Here is an 18,916-nt window from a genome sequence, read left to right on the forward strand (position 1 = left end):
GTCTTAGCCTCTTTTCGAAGAGGAATCCTCGTTCTTGAGCGCAGGGGGAGAGGGTCCAGAATTTTAGGAACACGCTTCGAGGGGATTTGCTAACTGAACCGTTATCGCTGGTTTAAATAATTTGAACTATTGTGATAAACCTTTTACTTCGTTAGTTTAACTTGATGCACATCGTACGTATAAAACGATTTTTTTTTCTGTAACCTCGTGGAAAACATTCCTGTATTATGTGTATAACCAACCCCTTTCTTGCTAGATTTCATTGTCGTAAAGTTGAAATCATCGTCATGGGCATTATTAAATGTGCATGAAAAATACCAAACAAATGACTCAATCACGAATTGGTGCCAAAAGCGCCAATGCCACTCATTATTATACTGCATCAAGAGTACTGCAAACAGTGCACCCCCTCCCCATATCCGCCATTTTCCTAGATTGACATGGCCGGTTCTTGTGTATTTGTAAATACACAACAATTTGCGTATTTATGAATATATAGTTCGCAATCTGTTTGCTCACACACAAATTTGTGCGCAAACATATCAGGAAATATAATTAAAACTAGCTGCGTGCCCGGCGTTGCACGGGCTACCTCGAAAATAAAAGTTATGTCAAGTGACGCCTGTTCAACCCTCAGGCTTGAACAAAAAGAAAAGAAAAAAAAATCAGTAAAGTTTTGCGGCAGTTTGCGGGAAAACAACCAAAAAGTAAACATTTTAAATCTCACGAATACAGGAAAAGCCTTTAAAACAAAATCAAGGATGTTACTTCTTCATATTCGAGAAAGAAAATGGCAACAGATCTTTCATCTCAATAATTTTCTTCACGCTATACATTTTAATAAAAGCGTTGTTTGCGAAAAGTTGAGATGAAGCACTGAATAATAATTTGAATGGAGGAGAGCCTTCGAAAAATAGTGATTTGATTTTGAAATCTAAGAGTCATAATTAAAAGTTTTTAATTGATATCTCCGCTAATTATTATCGGAGAATTATGTTAAATAGCCAAACATGAAGACGGGAGGATTACGAATCCATCGATACCTGGTTCGATGGTCAGTTCACTGTCGTTCGGGAGAAGAAGCTTGGACATAGATAGATAGATACTCAGATTTTATATGTATAAGATTGGTATTTTACTGTATTCCGTATCAGGTGAGTTTTCAATACCTTATGTATTTTCATGTTGTGATGCTGCGAATAAGGAACTGCATTTTGAACTCCGTTCCTGGTTTTCATGCACTTATCATGTTTTAATAGAATTGTTTTTGTTGATTTTGCGCGGTGGTGGCAAACAAAAGTCCTCTATTGAGTGCCCGCTTCGTTCACAAAGTCTGCCTTTAATTTTTATATCGCTTGACATTAAACGACAATCATAGTATTTCTGCTGACGCTCTCCTTGAAATATGTCTTGAAATATGTCGCCACAGAGATCTTTTTTAAAATTTTTGCCACAGAGCAATATATTCCAAAAGTTTTTACCCAAAAGAAAAAGTAGTTATAAAAAATTCTATGAGTTTGGGAGCGGATTCAGAAGGTTACATGTATCAAATATGGTTATAGTTTCCAAGGTTTGTATATAAGGTTCCCCTATAAGACCGAGTTCTACACATGCTGCTTGATAGGTTGGCAGGATTTTTATTTGTAAGAGGCTTTGGAAGTATGTTGGACCACGAAAATGTTCTAAATAAATTCTTAAGTGACAAAATTCCGATTAGCTAATAGGATGAATACTGTATATTCTAACTTCTTTGAGGTGAGTTTTTCTCAATCCGGAAATAACTTTCAACCTCTTGTGCTCGTTTTCTTCGAAACACTTGCTTTTTCACATGCCTATACTTTTTTCTTTGGCCATTTCTTTCTAATAAGAAATTTGTGAGCTATGCTATCTAATTATATTGTTTTAAATGCATAAATACGATCATCATGAAGAATAATTTTGCAAACAATTTCTATTTATTTATCTTCTTCTTTGTCAAATTCTTCCCTATCCAATGTTTTTAGTTCGTTGTTTTTTTAACTCTTAACTTTGAAAGTAAGGTAATTGTGTGCAATAACTCTTTCCGTTGAGAATTTTCCAAACTAAATGAACTTAATTCATTTGAAAGTGTTTCCCCTTTCCTATTTAGTATGAATCAAAGTCTTAAAGGATAACCCGAAATGCATGCAAAGTTACTACTTTTAGAAAAAAAAAACGCGGATTATTATCGTCTGTTTACACTACTTGAATTGAAAACTAATTTGCCGGAAGTCGATCTCAGTTATATTTAATTCAATTTTGAAGCCTTCACATTCTGTGACTCTGAATGGTTTTCAATGTCCCGGGCTAATAGAATACAGTACCCGCCACTAATAAAATCACTGGATTATAAAATCAGCCGCTTTTTAAAATCAAGTCTGGAAGAACAGAATCATTGAAATATCAAAACATGTTAAAACCATCTTTTAATAAAATCCTATCGCCGTTTTATAAGATCGAACTTTTGGACATCATACGTAAAAAATTGCGCCACCAAGAAGTGTAGGAATCGGTTTCAGAAGATGAGAATATCTCAAAGTCAAATTTGCCTCTTCATTTTCGATAGATGTCAGAAAAGCGCTCGATAATTTACGATGCACTTTAGAACAAAGAGGAAAATATAATGGTGAAAGTAACAAAACACTGTGTAAACTCTCAAACGATGTTGAATCTTGGCTCGCCCAATTCTGTTAAGCAAACAACAATACACCTACATTTTAATATCCTTGTGTAAATAATTATAAAAAAAATTTATCTAATGTTTAGTTAAAATGATAACTGTATTTTGAAATACTTAACACAGAAATAAATGAATTCAATTCATTTTTATTCAACTTCAATACCTTTCATTTTTTTGAATGCCGGTTAATAAAATCAGCCGCTTTATAAAATCAAATGTCCACGGAACGAATGTGATTTTAATAAGCGGCGTGCACTGTAAAATACTATGCCCTACCTTCTCCAACACCAAATCACATAAAGCTTTTGGAGGTTCTGATGCTGGCGGCATCCCTCGGCATTCAGTTCGAGGAAAATTGTTAACCATTTTTACATCGCGGACGGACGTGGAATTGTTTTCATATAAGAACAAAACAGTACGAAACGGAAACTGGTAGTGAAGACAAACTATTGGTTTAAAAATAGTATGAGTACATATATGCATAAATTATAGCCTGTGTCACTCAGTAAGAATGCACCTTTCATATAGTGAAAGAATTTTTCAAATAGTTGCAGTGGTTCCGGAGATTACCTCGAACATATAAACACACAAAAATCCGCTCCAAGGGCGCCCATATAGGGGGCTCAAGCCCCCTCTTGAAGTTAGAATTGCCCTTGAAGTTAGAATTTCCTTGCTTTTAGCACTTCTTTTTTTGCAAAAATCTAAAAGCGTTTCTTCTCCAGCAATTATTGAATAAGTTATTGAAAATGTCAAATTTTAATAACTATACGTAATATGTACTGAAATTGGTTTCTATGGGGAAAATATCCTGCTAAACCATTAGGAAAATGTCTGAACCCTCCCCCCTTAAAATTTTGCATGTGGGCGCCCTTGATCTGCTCTCTCTCTCTTTATAATATTAGTATAGATTCCTGAAAGAATTAAGGTTAAAAAAAATTTTAAACTTTTATAGTAAAGTAAGTGCATGCGTTTCAACCAGTGTTTTCTGCCAAAAGATTAGTATAACTATAATTTTCACAATGTACCATTAAGTAGGGCAGTATGGTATGATAATAAATAAAGCAGGCTCATCTCATAGCGGTAGATGTGGCCTGCGATGAAGAGTTAGGAAGCCGATTGTTCTATTTAGTAGTGTGTGGTGTCTCTGGCTCAAAAATATTCGTTTGGAATTAAAGGTGAACTGTGTGTGTGTGTCAAACTCATGCTTTAATTGTATATACAGGGTGTCCGAGAAGTCTTTCGACACGTTTCAAAAATTCGGTTAGAAAAAAAAAATAATAATTTGAATTCTGATATTTTTAATTCAAATTATGGTTTTTCGCAATCACGAGTTGCGACAGGATCCTACTCATTGGAGTTATTGTTTCCAGAAACTGTCCAGGAGAAGGGTTTCTAGAAACCCCCAAACCTACCCCTCCTCCTGGGCGGCTACGTGTGTATAGTTGTGTGTGTATGTAGGCGCGCATGCATGCGTAGGCCTGTGTGTGCGCAGACCTGTGCAAACATGTAAGCGTGTGTGTCTTTCTGTCTGTGCAGATGCTTGTGCAGGTGTAGGCTTGTGTGTACTTAGACTTGTGTATGCATATAGGCGTGTGTGTGTATATGAGCGTGCGTAGGACATGGACGCCATCGACCAGGAGAAGCGGATTTCGGGGGACGTTGCTCAGAACCGGAGGAGCCGCGCCTGCAGAGGACGATGGGCGGGAGTGCTACAGAGGGAGACGGGAGGGGGTAGGGGGAATAAAATCAGCGTAACATCAAGGACAGTCAAATGAGAACAATAAGCAATCATGATTGCTCAAAACAAATTATATTAATTTGAATTTCTGGCATCTTGAATTCAAATTATGTTTTTCGCAATCACGAGCGTGTGTGTGTGTATGAATGCGCGTGTGTGTTTGTATAGGCGCATGTGTGTGGGTGCGTGTGTGTATGTATATGTATGTATGTGTGTGCGTGTTGTGTATGCAGTGCTGGGTGTGTACGCGCGTGTCTGTGGGTCTGTCATTTCTACTAAGAAGCAAAAATTTCAAAATTTATTTCGAAAACTTGATAAATAGCGGCAGTTTATTTATTTTTGGTTATTTTGTCTTTATTTATATCGGATTTTCGCGTGTTTACAAACTTCTAAGAAGCACATGAAAAAAAGGGGGGGGGGAATTAATTTGAACTTTGACATCTTGAATTCAAATTATGTTTTTCGCGATCACGAGTGTGTGTGTGTGTGTAAGCGTGTGTGTTTGTGTGTGTGTGGGGGGGGGGGTAAGTACATGTGTATGTGTGTGGGTAGTTGTGTGTTTATGTGGGGGGGGGGTATGTGTATGCGTGTGTTTGTATGTGTGTAGGTGTATGTGTAAGCGTATGTGTGTGTGTGTATGTGTAAGTGTAGGCAAGTAAGTGACGCAACCTGGAGACGGTTTTCGCTAGAGGAGCAGCATCGTGAGGCGGCTGGCCGACGGTGCAGAGGGAGGCGGGGGAGAATAAAATCCCAGGAATTCAAAACAGTCAAATGAGAACAATAAGCAATCGTGATTGCTCAAAAACGTACCACTGCATGACATGTTGCTTGTTGCCTTATTAGGCTTGTGTGTGTGTATGAGTGTATATGTTATTTATTATTATATTTTTTCCTATTTAGGTACTTTTCCGTTAAAGGTCACTTTGAGCAATCGTCATTTTTGGCGAGTCTATTTTTAGCCATTGCAAAGTAAAAATTTCGGCGTTGGTGGCATTTAGCAACTTCAATTTCTAAACTCTAGGGTTGCCACATGCTTGTAGGTATCGCCAATCGCTTTCAGCAATTTTTCGGCTGTCGCCAACGTAGAAAGTAAACATGTCGCCAAATCAAGTAACGTACCTTTGATGGAAAAATACCCTTATTTTATTCATAACGGCCTGCATGACTCCTTGCATAGTGTGTCGGAGTTATAGTATGTTTTATTGACCTTTGCTTGGTACTTGTTTTTTGTTCAGGTAATAATGATTTTGCATTCATTTTCCGGTTTGAAATTGCTTGCCACAGGAAGCATGGCTGGATGAATTTGTCCCCCTTCCCCTCGCATGGTTTTAATGAGCTCATTTATATTAGACATAAATTGTATGGAATTCTTTTGAGACCACATTGGGTTTTTGGGTAATAAATATATTCAACTCAATTTTTCAGAGAAAGAAAGAAAAATTATTTCATAATCCAAATGAGAAAGGTGAAAAGTCTCTCTATTATAACCTTTTTTTTCTATTTCCTAAGCATAAAATGACACGTCATGGAACTACTGTTGCTTTTGTTTCTACGGGAGTGTGTATTGGTTCCACCCTATTTATGACGTAGTGCATTACGCAGGATTTGGTATCGATTTTTTTCATATGGCAACACCATCGGTGATTACCACTTGAGAATTTTGACGCGCAGACTCCCACTTGTCGAAGATCCACCGTCGTCATTAGTGGTGACTGGGCGACGTTAAATATGCTCGTGGTCACAATGTCCTCCAAGTGAAACGATACCTCTCGGGGTGCCAGACCAGGAAGTTATTCGGCTCCTGGCCTGCTTCTAAATTCTCTCGAACTGTCCATAGATAGCGCCGCCATCTATTGTGTTGTCTTTGTGTTGTCCTGGAACAAAAAATTGGATTATTGGAGGTAAAAGCTTCTCCGCTGAGAATAGCTATATACCTCAATTGTGTGTTTAAAAAAAAAAAAAAAAAAGAGCTCCCACTTTTGGAGGCACCTTAGCGAGCACGATGCAAAACTTCACTAAGAATTTAATTTTGCCTATAAAATTCAAGCCAAATGAATACTAAAATGATCTTTTTCATTCCGCATAATCTTACGATATAGACGCTAAGGATTTTCTGCATCTAAAAATTCCACGAACTGGATCTCGGTTAGATACAGCGACCATAAAAAGTCCACACCTACTACAAAGTCACTACTACTATAAAGTCAAAACCTACTACACAATTCTGGAGGCGCACCATGGAAATTTACAGCGTATCTATAAAAATGTTAACTGACAATTTCTGAAATGTTTCTTTTCTTCCTCCAAAAATTAGCGAGAAAGTTAAAGATATTGAATAAAATGGCTGGTTACATTTAAATTCTACTATACTTACATCCAAACTAACCCGCTGAATAAAATGAATACCAATTATACTCACTGTATCAAATTTGAGTTTGACTTGTAGCTAGGCAAAAAAATCTTTCTGCCAGAAGTTGCGTCAAATAATTTTAAATGATGCCAAATATCTTTCCATTACAGCTTCCATGTAACGGTCTTCGTCCAGAATCTGTGGAATATTTCTTCAAAAAGTCGCTGAAGGATTTGCAGTTGAATTATATCGATTTATATCTGATACATTTTCCAGTACCAGCGCAAGTAAGTGATCATTTTCTCCATTTTATAAAATAAAAAAACATCTATATTTCCTGAAAATTTTCGAAACTTTCTTCAAAAAAAAAAAGGGGGGGGGGGGAGTGTTAATGTGATCAACGCTTCCGTACACTGTAAAAAAATCCGAAACGTTACTGGGCATTTCTGTGTTACGTTTCGGGATTTTAATGGTTTTCATCCACTTCCTGGAAAAATCAAGTATCCTTGTCAAAAAGCTTCCTGAATTGCCACAAGTCGCACGAATGCATACTTTTCACTGTTGTGAAAAATATTTTTAGCTCCCAGTTTAAAAATTAACTGAACATATTTATAAAATGCATCGGCTTCAGGTAACTTGCAGTCCGTCCATGCTAATTAAGCTCCCAAAGGGAGCGAATAAGTGTGGACTACTTTGCTTTGCAAGAATTGCAGGTAAGTAAAATTCTCGTCATTTACTTGCAGTTCTGGCATAGCTTTGGCCATGTTTGCAATAATGCTCTTGGAACTTCCTTGATAAATCAGGAAGATGCCGAGCTATTATATTATACATTCTTAAATTTACTCTAATTTTCCAGACACACGACTGGCTTTTAACGGAAAGATTTCTGAATTTCTCAGGAATCTTCCAGGATAACTTCAGGAAGGTTACTGAATTTTAGCGGAAAATATTCCTGGATTTTGCAAGACATGTTACTGGCAGAAATTGGGCACATCAGCTGCCCATTATTTTCCAGAAACGTTTCTGAATAGTTTTTACAGTGTAATACTTAATGCCTATTGCATCTGCCTCAAAAAATAAACTTCCGTCAACGCCCACATTGAGGATAGCGCTATCTAGCGGCAATCCAATGATGGCATTTCTATGGCGATGAATTCAAACTTCGCCTCCTGAATATCTATACATGGTAATGATTCTGAGAACAGCATAACCCGTCGGCCATCCGACGGAGATACCAATGATCAAATTCTCCGCTATTAATTTCTAATACCTTCAATAGATAGCAGTGGCCTCCCCACCAACATTGACTGGTTCTCGCTCCTTTGCTTTGATTTCATTTTTGCTCTATATTAAAAGCGATAGGCATTTAGAATTACGGGGGCGTTGATATAGTCCGACCGCAAACGAATGTCCCTTGTCAATCATTTGAGAAAACGAGTCCATTCCTTAAAATAGGTACAAAAGGAAGAAAAGACGCGTGCTATATTTTTGAATTCAGCAACATTTTGGCGATATGGAAAAAAAAAAACCTACTCCTAGAATATTTTCGTTATGTGATTGTTTAGACCTGAAATGTTTTCGTTACAGCAATAACTGCACTGAGTTGGCGAAAAGGTAAAAATGACAAGCTTCGCACTCTATTGCAATCCTATTCTCGCCAATTATTAATTGACATTAATCAGGTGTTGTTGTTTCTCACCAATGGCTGCTGAAAGAAGTAAAACCAAAAACCACCAACTTACGTAGGATGTAATCTGACCAGTGAGACATCTGCCTTAACCGCACAAAATAAAAATGTTGTATCTCTTCGGCTAATTTCTTAAATTCTAAGGAGACATATTTAAGCTCTTGAACCGTTGAGGCACTTGCAAATTCCATTCTTGAACCTTTCTCTCCATTCGCCCTTTCACGAAAATGAATATTTCTGAAACAAGGCGGGACCAGGGGACAACTCTTCGCAGTCAGACTTTATGATATGCTGCTATTTGGTGTAGCTTGAGATGCGCATAATAGCAGTTTGCAGAAAAAGAAAAAGAAAAAAAACATTCACAGGCCATCGACCTCATCAGTTCATTTGAGCAGTAATCTTAATTAAACTTGCGTCCTTTTGACATCCCCTCCCCACAAATAAAAGCTCAGAAAGTATAGTTGGGGCCAACCTAACCTGGAAGCTATGCTATGATTAGGATCTGCGTAGCCTTCACAATATATGGCCAGTTCAGGCTTTCCCTAACTATACCTGTTTTCTTCTTTTGAAATGTAATAACACTTGTGCTATAGTAGAGAGTTCGGACTTCTCACCTTGTGACTTCTTATAGGGTTCCGCAAAGGACAAGGTTTACAAAAATCCTCCACAAACTCTGGATGCTCTGGAGGAATCTTCAATGTCTTCAGTGTCTCAAACACTCGCGCAAAATGCTAGTGCATATTTGGAATTTTATGTTTATTTGCGAACTACACACCATAAGTTTATTGGCATACCATAGCAAAACTTGATTCAATAAGCTAAACTAACTATTGAGACAATTATTGACAATTTTAAAAAGGGAATTATACTACCTACCTATCCCGTATACCCGTCTATCACGTAAGTCGCAGTTGTCTGTTTTGAGCGCACTAAACAGATGGAAAAGAACCCGGGTTTTGTCTGACAAAGACACAAAAATAGTTCTGTTGGTGATCAATAGATGGCACTGTCAGATTTCTGATGTAGGAACATGCAAAGTAACAAAGGATATAAAAAGGAGCAACGACAGCAGGTAGTGGTAGTCGAAGCTCATATGCTTTCCGACATGTTGTCCATAGTTGAGAAAGTCCTCTTAGTTCAACTGTATTATAAGAATTATGGAGAAATAAAAAGCTATAGCGCCATCTGTTGTTAGAAACCAGAACTATTTTTGTTTCGTTGCCACGCAAAACCCGGCTTCTTTTCTATTAATTCAGTGTAAATCACACCTTTTTATCCTTATTTGTTTTCGAACTATTCATTTTTAAAGTTCGTCCTGACTTTTGGACACCATTTAGGTCTGTAGTTAAGATAGCTTCCTTTGAAAAATGAACAAATTGGAAATTGTCTGTGAAAAGAGTCATAGTATATAAAGAAAGAGCAATATATTTCAGTAAAGTTTGCATTAAACATTGTTTTTCATTTCGGCAAAGCAAAGTCGCAACTTATTAAAAAAAAAAAAAAAAAAAAAGTAGAAGTCCCCCTTCTCACCTTTTTTCGGGTCAAATGGAAAGATAAATGAAAGAAATATTTTGTATTAATTGTTAAAAAACCAATTTCATCAGTTGAATGAATATATGAAAAATATTGTATGAATGAATGAAAATATTAACTAATTTTGCAGAAGAAATAAATGAGTGAACAAAAGAATGATTTAATAAATTATAAGTAAATGAATTAATAAATCTGTCAATTAATAAAGGAAGGAAGGTGAATGAATTGATTACCGAATAAATAAATAAATGATTCAATAAATTAATGACTAAGTAAACGAAATAAGCTATTTTATTCTTCCTCGCGTGTATCTGACAAAGGCAGTAGCCGGGTTTTTATGTTAAATCTGCCCTAGCGGCTTTTTCGACTCGCACTTGGGAGATCATTTTAGTGTCGAATAAAAATAATTTACCCAAATATTCAGCTCATTATCTCAAACAACCTTCGAGTTTTTCCTAAAAAAAAAACTTTTTTTTTTGGATTTTAATCTTTATTCATTGTAAAATTCAAAATTAATGAAGGTAATTTTTCTCCTTATTCTTAGGAATAAAATGCATGACAAATTGATACCGTCATTATTTTTAGACGAAAATCCGATTTTTAGCGACAGAAATAAAATTTAAATAAATTTTTTTCAATTCTTTTCTGAAAAGTGTCACTCACCAAATTTTGTCAGAGAAAATGTCTTTTATACTCTTCTACATTCAGGAATTTTTTCGCATTTTTCGAAGAGGTGGAACAATGCCAAAGAAATTAAAAAGTGTTTTTTTTTTCATAACTTTGCATTTAAACAAGTTTAAATATTTTTTATTTCCAAAAAATTCATTTGTACAAAGTCAGTAAAAAATCGTCTGCGGAGTAAAAATGAAAATTAAAAAAAAAAAAAAGAAAAGAAAAAACATAAAGAAAACCAGAAAAAAAACTGAGACAGATCCTTTATGAAGTTATTAGGAGTATTAAAAGTCATTAAAGAGTTTTTAAATAAATATTATTCAATGCTAAATTGTGTACATAAAGACGATTATATAATTTGTCCACGCTATTTTGAATAAGTTTTTCAGTCTGGATCCAATAAAGACATAAATTTCGGATATTAAAGTAACTTTTTTACATCGTTTAATACATTTTTTTTTAAATAACTGACATTAGATATAATTATTTTGAACAATTTATAATGCTTTTTAAGTAAGGTTAGTCTTTGTCACTGTCTTTACTCACAACGACACTAACTTTTTCATCAATGAACAGATAGATGACTCAATATTTCGGCAAGCTTTACTATTTTTTGCCAAAGATCGAGCATGAGACAGAAAATATATGACCGCAGCAATGTGTGAGCAATATCCAACATAGCGCCTACCCTTAGCACAGTCACAACAATATCGAGTAATCCCAGTGATGTCATTCTTATTTGACTGATAATCAAGAATGCAACTACGTGTTTTTGACTTAATATGTCGTGATCTTACTTCAAGTTTTATAAGATTAGATGCGATTTTGACATAATGGTTTTTAATCATTCCATCTTCACTCATCATCTCAGCTAAATGTCTTACAGTTTGAGACAGCTGATTTTGACACATATTTTCTGTCTCATGCTCGATATTAGGCAAAAATAATAAAGCCTGCCTGCTGAAATATTGGGTCGTCTGTTCATTGCTGAAAATGTCAAAGTGGTTGTAAATGAAGACAGTGACGAAAATTAACCTTAATTTAAAAAAAATCATTATAAATTGTTGAAAATTATTATGTATAATGTCAGTTATTTAAAAAAAAAATATGTTAAACGGTGTAAAAAAGTTACTTTAATATTCGAAATTTTTGGCTTTATTGGATCCAGACTGAAAAATTATTCAAAACTGCGTTCAATTTAGGATTGAGTGTTTATCTAAAAAATCTTAAATCATTTTTTACACTCCTAATAATTTCATGAAGGATCTGTCTCAGTTTTTTTTTTTTCTGGTTTTCTTATGTTTTTTTCTGGTAAGAAAGTATTTTCGAAATATATTTTTTTAATTTTCATTTTTAATTAGCGGACGATTTTTTACTAACTTTGTTCGAATGAATTTTTTGCCAATAAAAAATATTTAAACTTGTTTAAACGCAAAATTATGAAAAAAAAATTGCTTTTTAATTTTTTTCGCTTTTTAATTTTTTTCGCATTGTTCCACCACTTCAAAAAATTTGAAAAAATTCCTGAGTGTAGAGGAGCATAAATGACATTTTCTGACGAAATTTGGTGAGTTAATACTTCTTAGAAAAGCATTGAAAAAAAATTTCCATCGCCAAAAATCGGCTTTTCGTTTAAAAATTATGACTATAATAATTTTTCATGTATTTTATTTCTAAGAATAAGGGAAAAAGTTACCATTAATTAATTTTGAATTTTACTATGAAAAAAATATTAAAATCGAAAAAACGGGTGTTTTTTGAAAAACTCGAAAGTCGTTTGAGATAAAGAGCTGAAAATTTGGCTAAATTATTTTTATTCGACAATAAAATGATCCCCCAAGTGCAAGTCAAAAAAGCCGCAAGGGCAGATTTAACATAGAAATACCTTTGCGTAAATATTCTAAATTAAAACATTATTAACTGAATAAGTACTGACCTGGACATCAATAGATATCAATTAAGGTTTAAAATCTTACTTACACGAATTGTATAATTTTATTATAAAACACTTACTTTTGGTAAACCACAAAATATAAAAAATATTGATAAAGGTTCCGGTGTGACATCCAACTTTCTTGAAAGGACGACACAGTTCTTGATAAAAACACAGGAGATTTATTTACACTATGTACAGGAAAGATCGTTAACAACTGCTAAATTAATCATCAGCAATTAAGGAAATATCAATCAACATCAGTGGCGCACACAGGAATTTTGCAAGGGGAGGGTCGAAATCAAAAGCCTTATTCTCATATCATACTCCAATACGCCATCAAACATATTGACTTGATTTTATCGATTCCCGAGAACGAAAGCAGTAAAAAATAAACTATTCAATAAATATTTAGCATTATTTATCGAAATTTACTTAAATAAATAGCGAGAAAGCAAAATAATTTACGCTTTTACTTTTCTCATAATTAAAAAATGGATTCAAAATTATGGAATCGCATTTTAATCTACATATGATTACAAAACTCAAAACATGGTTATTACAGTGTATTTCATTTATATATAATCACCATTCTGCTTCTTATAGGCAATTCGTTGCAGGAAAAGTGCACAATATTTTAAAAACATTTTTAGCATGATGATTTTATTTTATCTCTTATTAGATCTTAAATTAGATGTTACCTTTGTTTGAAATTAATCTACGTACAAAATTCGTAGAATCGTGTTCAATCGGGGGGAAAAGCAAGAACTATGGGAGGGGTCCGGACCCCTTGGACCCCTCCCTTGTGTGCGCCACTGATCAACACCGTAAACTCAACGGTTGCACACGTATTTACATCCAAATACGAAAAAATACAGCTCAAAAGGCTTCACAAAACAGAGCAATACAAGCTCTCCAGCGTACCGCTACAACGGTTCACCAGCAAAAACTAACTCGAGACTGACTTTTTATCATGTGGCACGGCTATTTATAGACATCGAAAAGTTTCCACAATATTCCAAATGCTTCTCGTATTTTCTTTTCATTTACAAATTTTATCATTCAGAAATGAGGGGGCCCTATACTTCAGCCAAATGTACGGAGGCTGTATATTCATTACAAGAAACTATTTACAGGTTATGTTACTGCAATAATTTTAAATGAGAGATAATTTAATAAACGCCAAATTTAGCTAGATTACGACAAATTAATCACAAAAATAATTACTATTTACAGAATTTGTAACAATACGTACATCAAATTTGTGAAAATGACTTGCATTATTATTTTTCTTAACCTTTAGAGTTTTTTATTATTATTATTATTATTATTATTATTATTATTATTATTTTTTGACTATCAACAACATGTTAAAGAACGTAGTATACATATTGCTAGATAGGTGGCGCTGTAAACAGTGAATATATTTTAATGCTTCACTTTGCCGTGCTATTTCACGTTACCCTGATTAAATTTCAGCGATTATTTCTATTTTTCAGCGGACTGATGACGATTATGCAATATTCCCCATGAAAGACGGCGTATTCCTGGCAGACACGGTTGACTTGACCGACACTTGGAAGGTGAGGAACTTAATTGATGAAAATTATTAATTTAATGTCATTATGTTCGTAATGACATTTTTAGTAGAAAACGAATTTTTAATAAATCTATATCGCACTTTAGTTTTTTTTTTAATGCGAAAATTCAACTTGATAGAAAAATTTATAGCAAGATGGATAGATGTATATATGTCTGGGGAAGGGGGAGAGAGAGGGGGAGTGTGGCAGTTTGAGCTTTGCCCCACTCCGGCAAATTCCTAAATCCGCCACTACATGTGGTTTATACCAATGAAAAACATCAATCGTTTGGTTTCTTTTGTTGTTACACTAAAAAAATTCCGAAACGTTCCTGAGTATTTCCTTGTAACGTTTCGGGATTTCAATGGTTTTTATCCACTTCCTGGAAAAATCAAGTATCATTGTCAAAAAGTTTCCTGAACTGCTACAAGTTGCACAAATGCAGATTTCACTCTGTTGAAAAAAAATATTTTTAGCTCCCAGTTTAAAGATTAACTGAAAGTATTTATAACGTGTATCGGCGGCTTCAGCTAAGTTCCTAAAGGGAGCAATATAAGTCTGTGGCCTTCGTAGCTCTGCAAGAATTGCACTCAAGTGAAGATGCCTAACATGCAATTCTGGCTTCGGTTTGGCCATGTTTGCAGTACTGCGTTTTGGAACTTAATAAAGTAGGAGGGTCCCAAGCTGATATATTCTCCTACCTAAGATGACTCTGAAGTTCCAGAGACACGACTGGCTTTAAACGGGATGATTTCTGAATTTTTCAGGATAATTTCAGGAAGGTTACTGAATTTTAACGAGAAACTTTCCGGATTTTTGCGAGATATGCTACTGGAAGAAATTGGGCACATCAGCTGCCTATTATTTTCCAGGAACGTTTCTGAATCGTTTTTACAGTGTATGGAGCTGCAAGTTCTTTCTCTTTTACATTATTTCTCAATTGATCCTTTAACTTTTTTATACGCACTGCAAAAAAAAAAAAAAAAAAAAAAAAAAAAAAAATTGAGGCGTCACTGATTACTTTCGGGCAGCGTTCCAGGATTTATAGGGCTTACACCAGTTTCCTGTGAAAAAGAAATTTTGGATCCAGAGTTCCAATCAAGGGCGAAATGCAGTCTCCGGATAGCGTAGCTTTGAAGGAATTGCTTGCAATTCCGTCATAGCTTTGGCCATATTTGCTTTAGGAGTTTTCCCAGAGAATAAGGAAGGCGCCAAGTTATTTATTTACTTATAATAGAGGCATAAGAGGCTTTCACTGAAGGTTCCTGAGTTAGTCTAGAAACATATCTGGCTCTGTTTGGGAGGGTTTCTGTAGGAAGATCCCTGGTTAATATCAGCAAGGTTACTGACTTTTAGCGTGAAACGTTAATGGGTTTTGCTAGATATGTTAGTCACATTAGCTGCTCGTTATTTTCCAGGAACACCATGGAATATTTTTACAGTATGGGCAGTAGGTTGTAATAGACAGTGGCGGCTCGTGCCTTAATTTAGTGGGTGGGCCAGCAGTTATGTTTATGAGTCATTCTTCAAAAAGTAACTTTTCTGTCACAGGGCTTTTACAGTAAAAACTTTAGGGAACAATTCATTTAACAATGGTTTTTAATTTCATCAAAAATATATCTCTTTAAATCTGCTAACAATTTTTTAATAATATTTTTTATTTTAGAAAATTTTTGGTTCACAACATGTGAATTCTCACCTCCATGGCATGTCACACAACTTGTTTGACTGTTTTTGTTGCTTAATAACGTGTTTAATTAAAAGTATATACTTATTTATTGTTCCTTTCACAAGTTTCTCAAATACTGATTGTTTAAGTATATTTAATTTTTTAATATTGATTTTTAGTTTGTTTTAGTAGGACAAGGGGTCATAGTAAATTCTCACCTCTGTTACTTAAACACAAAATGCCATCCCTCATCAACACGTGGCAGTAATGACATCAAATTTTATTTTCCATGATACAAGGGAGTCCCCTTGCTTATTTTAGCCATAGTTGAAGTTGTGAGATTTTTGTCGAAAAACAAAAAGATAGATTTTGCTTCAAAAACTTGGTATGGTTATTCTGACTTCTCACCTCCGTGAACTTGAATTTCAGGGATGTAAATTTATGTAAAAAAAAAAAAAGTGAACTTGTTTTCATATGCTTAACATGGGCAGACTGTAGCAACAAAGAAAAAATTATTTCCCATGAAAAATGTATCAATTAGGTTTATATTAATGGAAAGATCCCCACCTCCGTGACAGACCATATCAATGTCATTATTTCTGAGGTGAAAATAACTGATGGGGGGGGGGAATACATCAATAATAGGCATTCTACCAAAATTATAAATTGTCAGTATATCCTCAAATCTACTAAATACTATTTTTTAACATACATTTGAAACTACTAATTAAGCCGTACTTTAATTAAGAGAGCTTAATATTACATTCCCACTAATCATTAAAACAGCTGATTATTTGCACAACTAACAAAATTATTACTTTGATATTAAATTGACCTCAATTTTTAAATATTAAAATTTTTTTTCTTTTTTATTTCTTGAACAAGGCATTTTTTATTTTTTTTTTACTTATGAGTAAAATAATTGAAACTTAGCTGGGCCATTGTTTCTGGTTACTTCTAGAAGATAACACTTTCATGTAAGAATGGAAAAAAAAAAAAAAAGAAAACAAAAGGCTTCGAAATTGAAAAATATTTGCGTTTCTTACCACTAAAAACACCCCCGCAAAAAATGGAATTGCTAGGTGAATTAAATTATTTTCAGGACAGGCATAAAAAGGTATGCAACAATATTTACAAAAATACTTTAATTACAGTACAAGCATCTGGACTTAACAATTCAAGCAACCTTAAAACTAAAACATGGATAACTAACAAATCGCGTCTAAACGGTCTGTCTGAACAACAACAAAAATAATATAAAAGAAATGAACAGAATATTTCTGTTGCTGCATTTTTTACTTATCGACTTCCAAATTTAACTTTTGTTTTATCATCATCATTAAATAATTTTGAGTAAGAGTGGCTGAAAAATTAATTACGGTCACACATGTACCCTTAACAAAATATTTAATTGACTAGTTATGGGCACAATAGTTTGAAAGGATCTTAAATATTTTAATTAATGACAAAATTATACCTATATGATAGAAAAAAAGTTAAGGTACACGTACCAATAGAACTGCGATCAGCTGAAAAACAGCAATGTTATTTCTACAGCGTCTCTCGATTTTTTTTTTTTTTTTTTTTTTGACATTCGGACCTGCAAAAGCTTTAAAAAAGAAATACGCGGACCGGTGCTGTTTTTTTTTTAACTTGTAAAAAAAAATGTTCGCGAACCGTTAAAAACTAGTAAAAAAATTTACGGACGGCTGAAGTCCCCCCCCCCCTCCTTTTTAAAAAGTAATAATAATAATAAATGAATAAGTAAATACATAAATAAAACTTTATTAAATAACTGTTATACAAATAATTTAAATGTTAAGACAAGAAGTAACTATGGTAAAAAAAAATGGACATAAGTAAAAAAAAGTTGCTGAGAAATCATAGAAAATTATGAAAATTAATCTCAAAACTGACGTAAAAGATTTAGTGTTCAATAATATTATCATTAGGTATTTTAAAGTTTTCTTTTTTTTTTAATTTTATTATTTTTTTCGTGGGCGTTTTTTTTTTTTTTTTTTTTTTTTTTTGGCCGGTGCGGTCAGACTACCGGACTGCTCTACTATTCGAAAGTCCTTACACAGAAATTGAGAATAAGCATCTCCAACCCCAAAAACAAATAGTTATGTATCCGTTGTAACACAAATGCACTGAATCTCATGAAACCGGCAATTTCCATGCCATATATAATTATATATATAGTAATAGCTGTTGAAGAGGAAAAAAATTAAGACTAAAAAAAAAAAAAAAACAGAAGCGGAACGGTATGATAAAAGGTTTTCCCTGAAACATGGGCAGGGGGCAGCTGATTCTCTGCCCTTTTACGAAGTTGCTACTCTTCCCCTCTAACCTCTACTCTTCCCTCCAAACCGCTATAGACAACTACGATTTCGTTCGGGCTCGGCGAATTTTGCCCACCCTTGAGTTGCAATGAATTCCTTCGGGTGTTGTCACCCGCCGTTTTCCGCTTTCTGATTCAGTCCTTGCGATAGGCTAAGGGCAGAGGCGTGGCTCTTAGTTTCGGGGGCAGCTTCGAGCGAGCCCACAGTTCTCAAAGCTGTGCGCAGCGCTAAAATTAATGGGATTTAAAAACTTTCTGGTTATGTTTAGAGATATGCGGAGAGGGGGGCGGGCTAGATGTTGGAAATCTCTTGTTCGCCATACTTTTTGCTTTTTTAAACTGGAACACAAAAACATATTTTTGTTAATAATGTATTTTATTAATTACAATTTTTTTTTGGGTGGGCCGGGCCCACCCTGCCCATAACGACGAGCCGCCCCTGGTAATAGAAGGAGACATAACTCTCCAGCCTCTATTCTGCTAGTTTGCAGGTAAGGTGTAGGTCACAGTTTGTTGACTTACACTGTAAAAACGATTCAGAAACATTTCTGAAAAATAATGGGCAGCTGATGTGCCCGATTTCTGCCAGTAACATATCTTGCAAAATCCATTAATATTTTCCGCTAAAATTCAGCAACCTTCCTGAAGTTACCCTGGAAGCCACCTGAGAAATTTAGAAATCTTCTCGTTAAAAGCCAGTCGTGCGTCTGGAAAG

Source organism: Uloborus diversus, chromosome 8 (assembly GCF_026930045.1).
Source record: "Uloborus diversus isolate 005 chromosome 8, Udiv.v.3.1, whole genome shotgun sequence".
NCBI lineage: Eukaryota > Metazoa > Arthropoda > Arachnida > Araneae > Uloboridae > Uloborus > Uloborus diversus.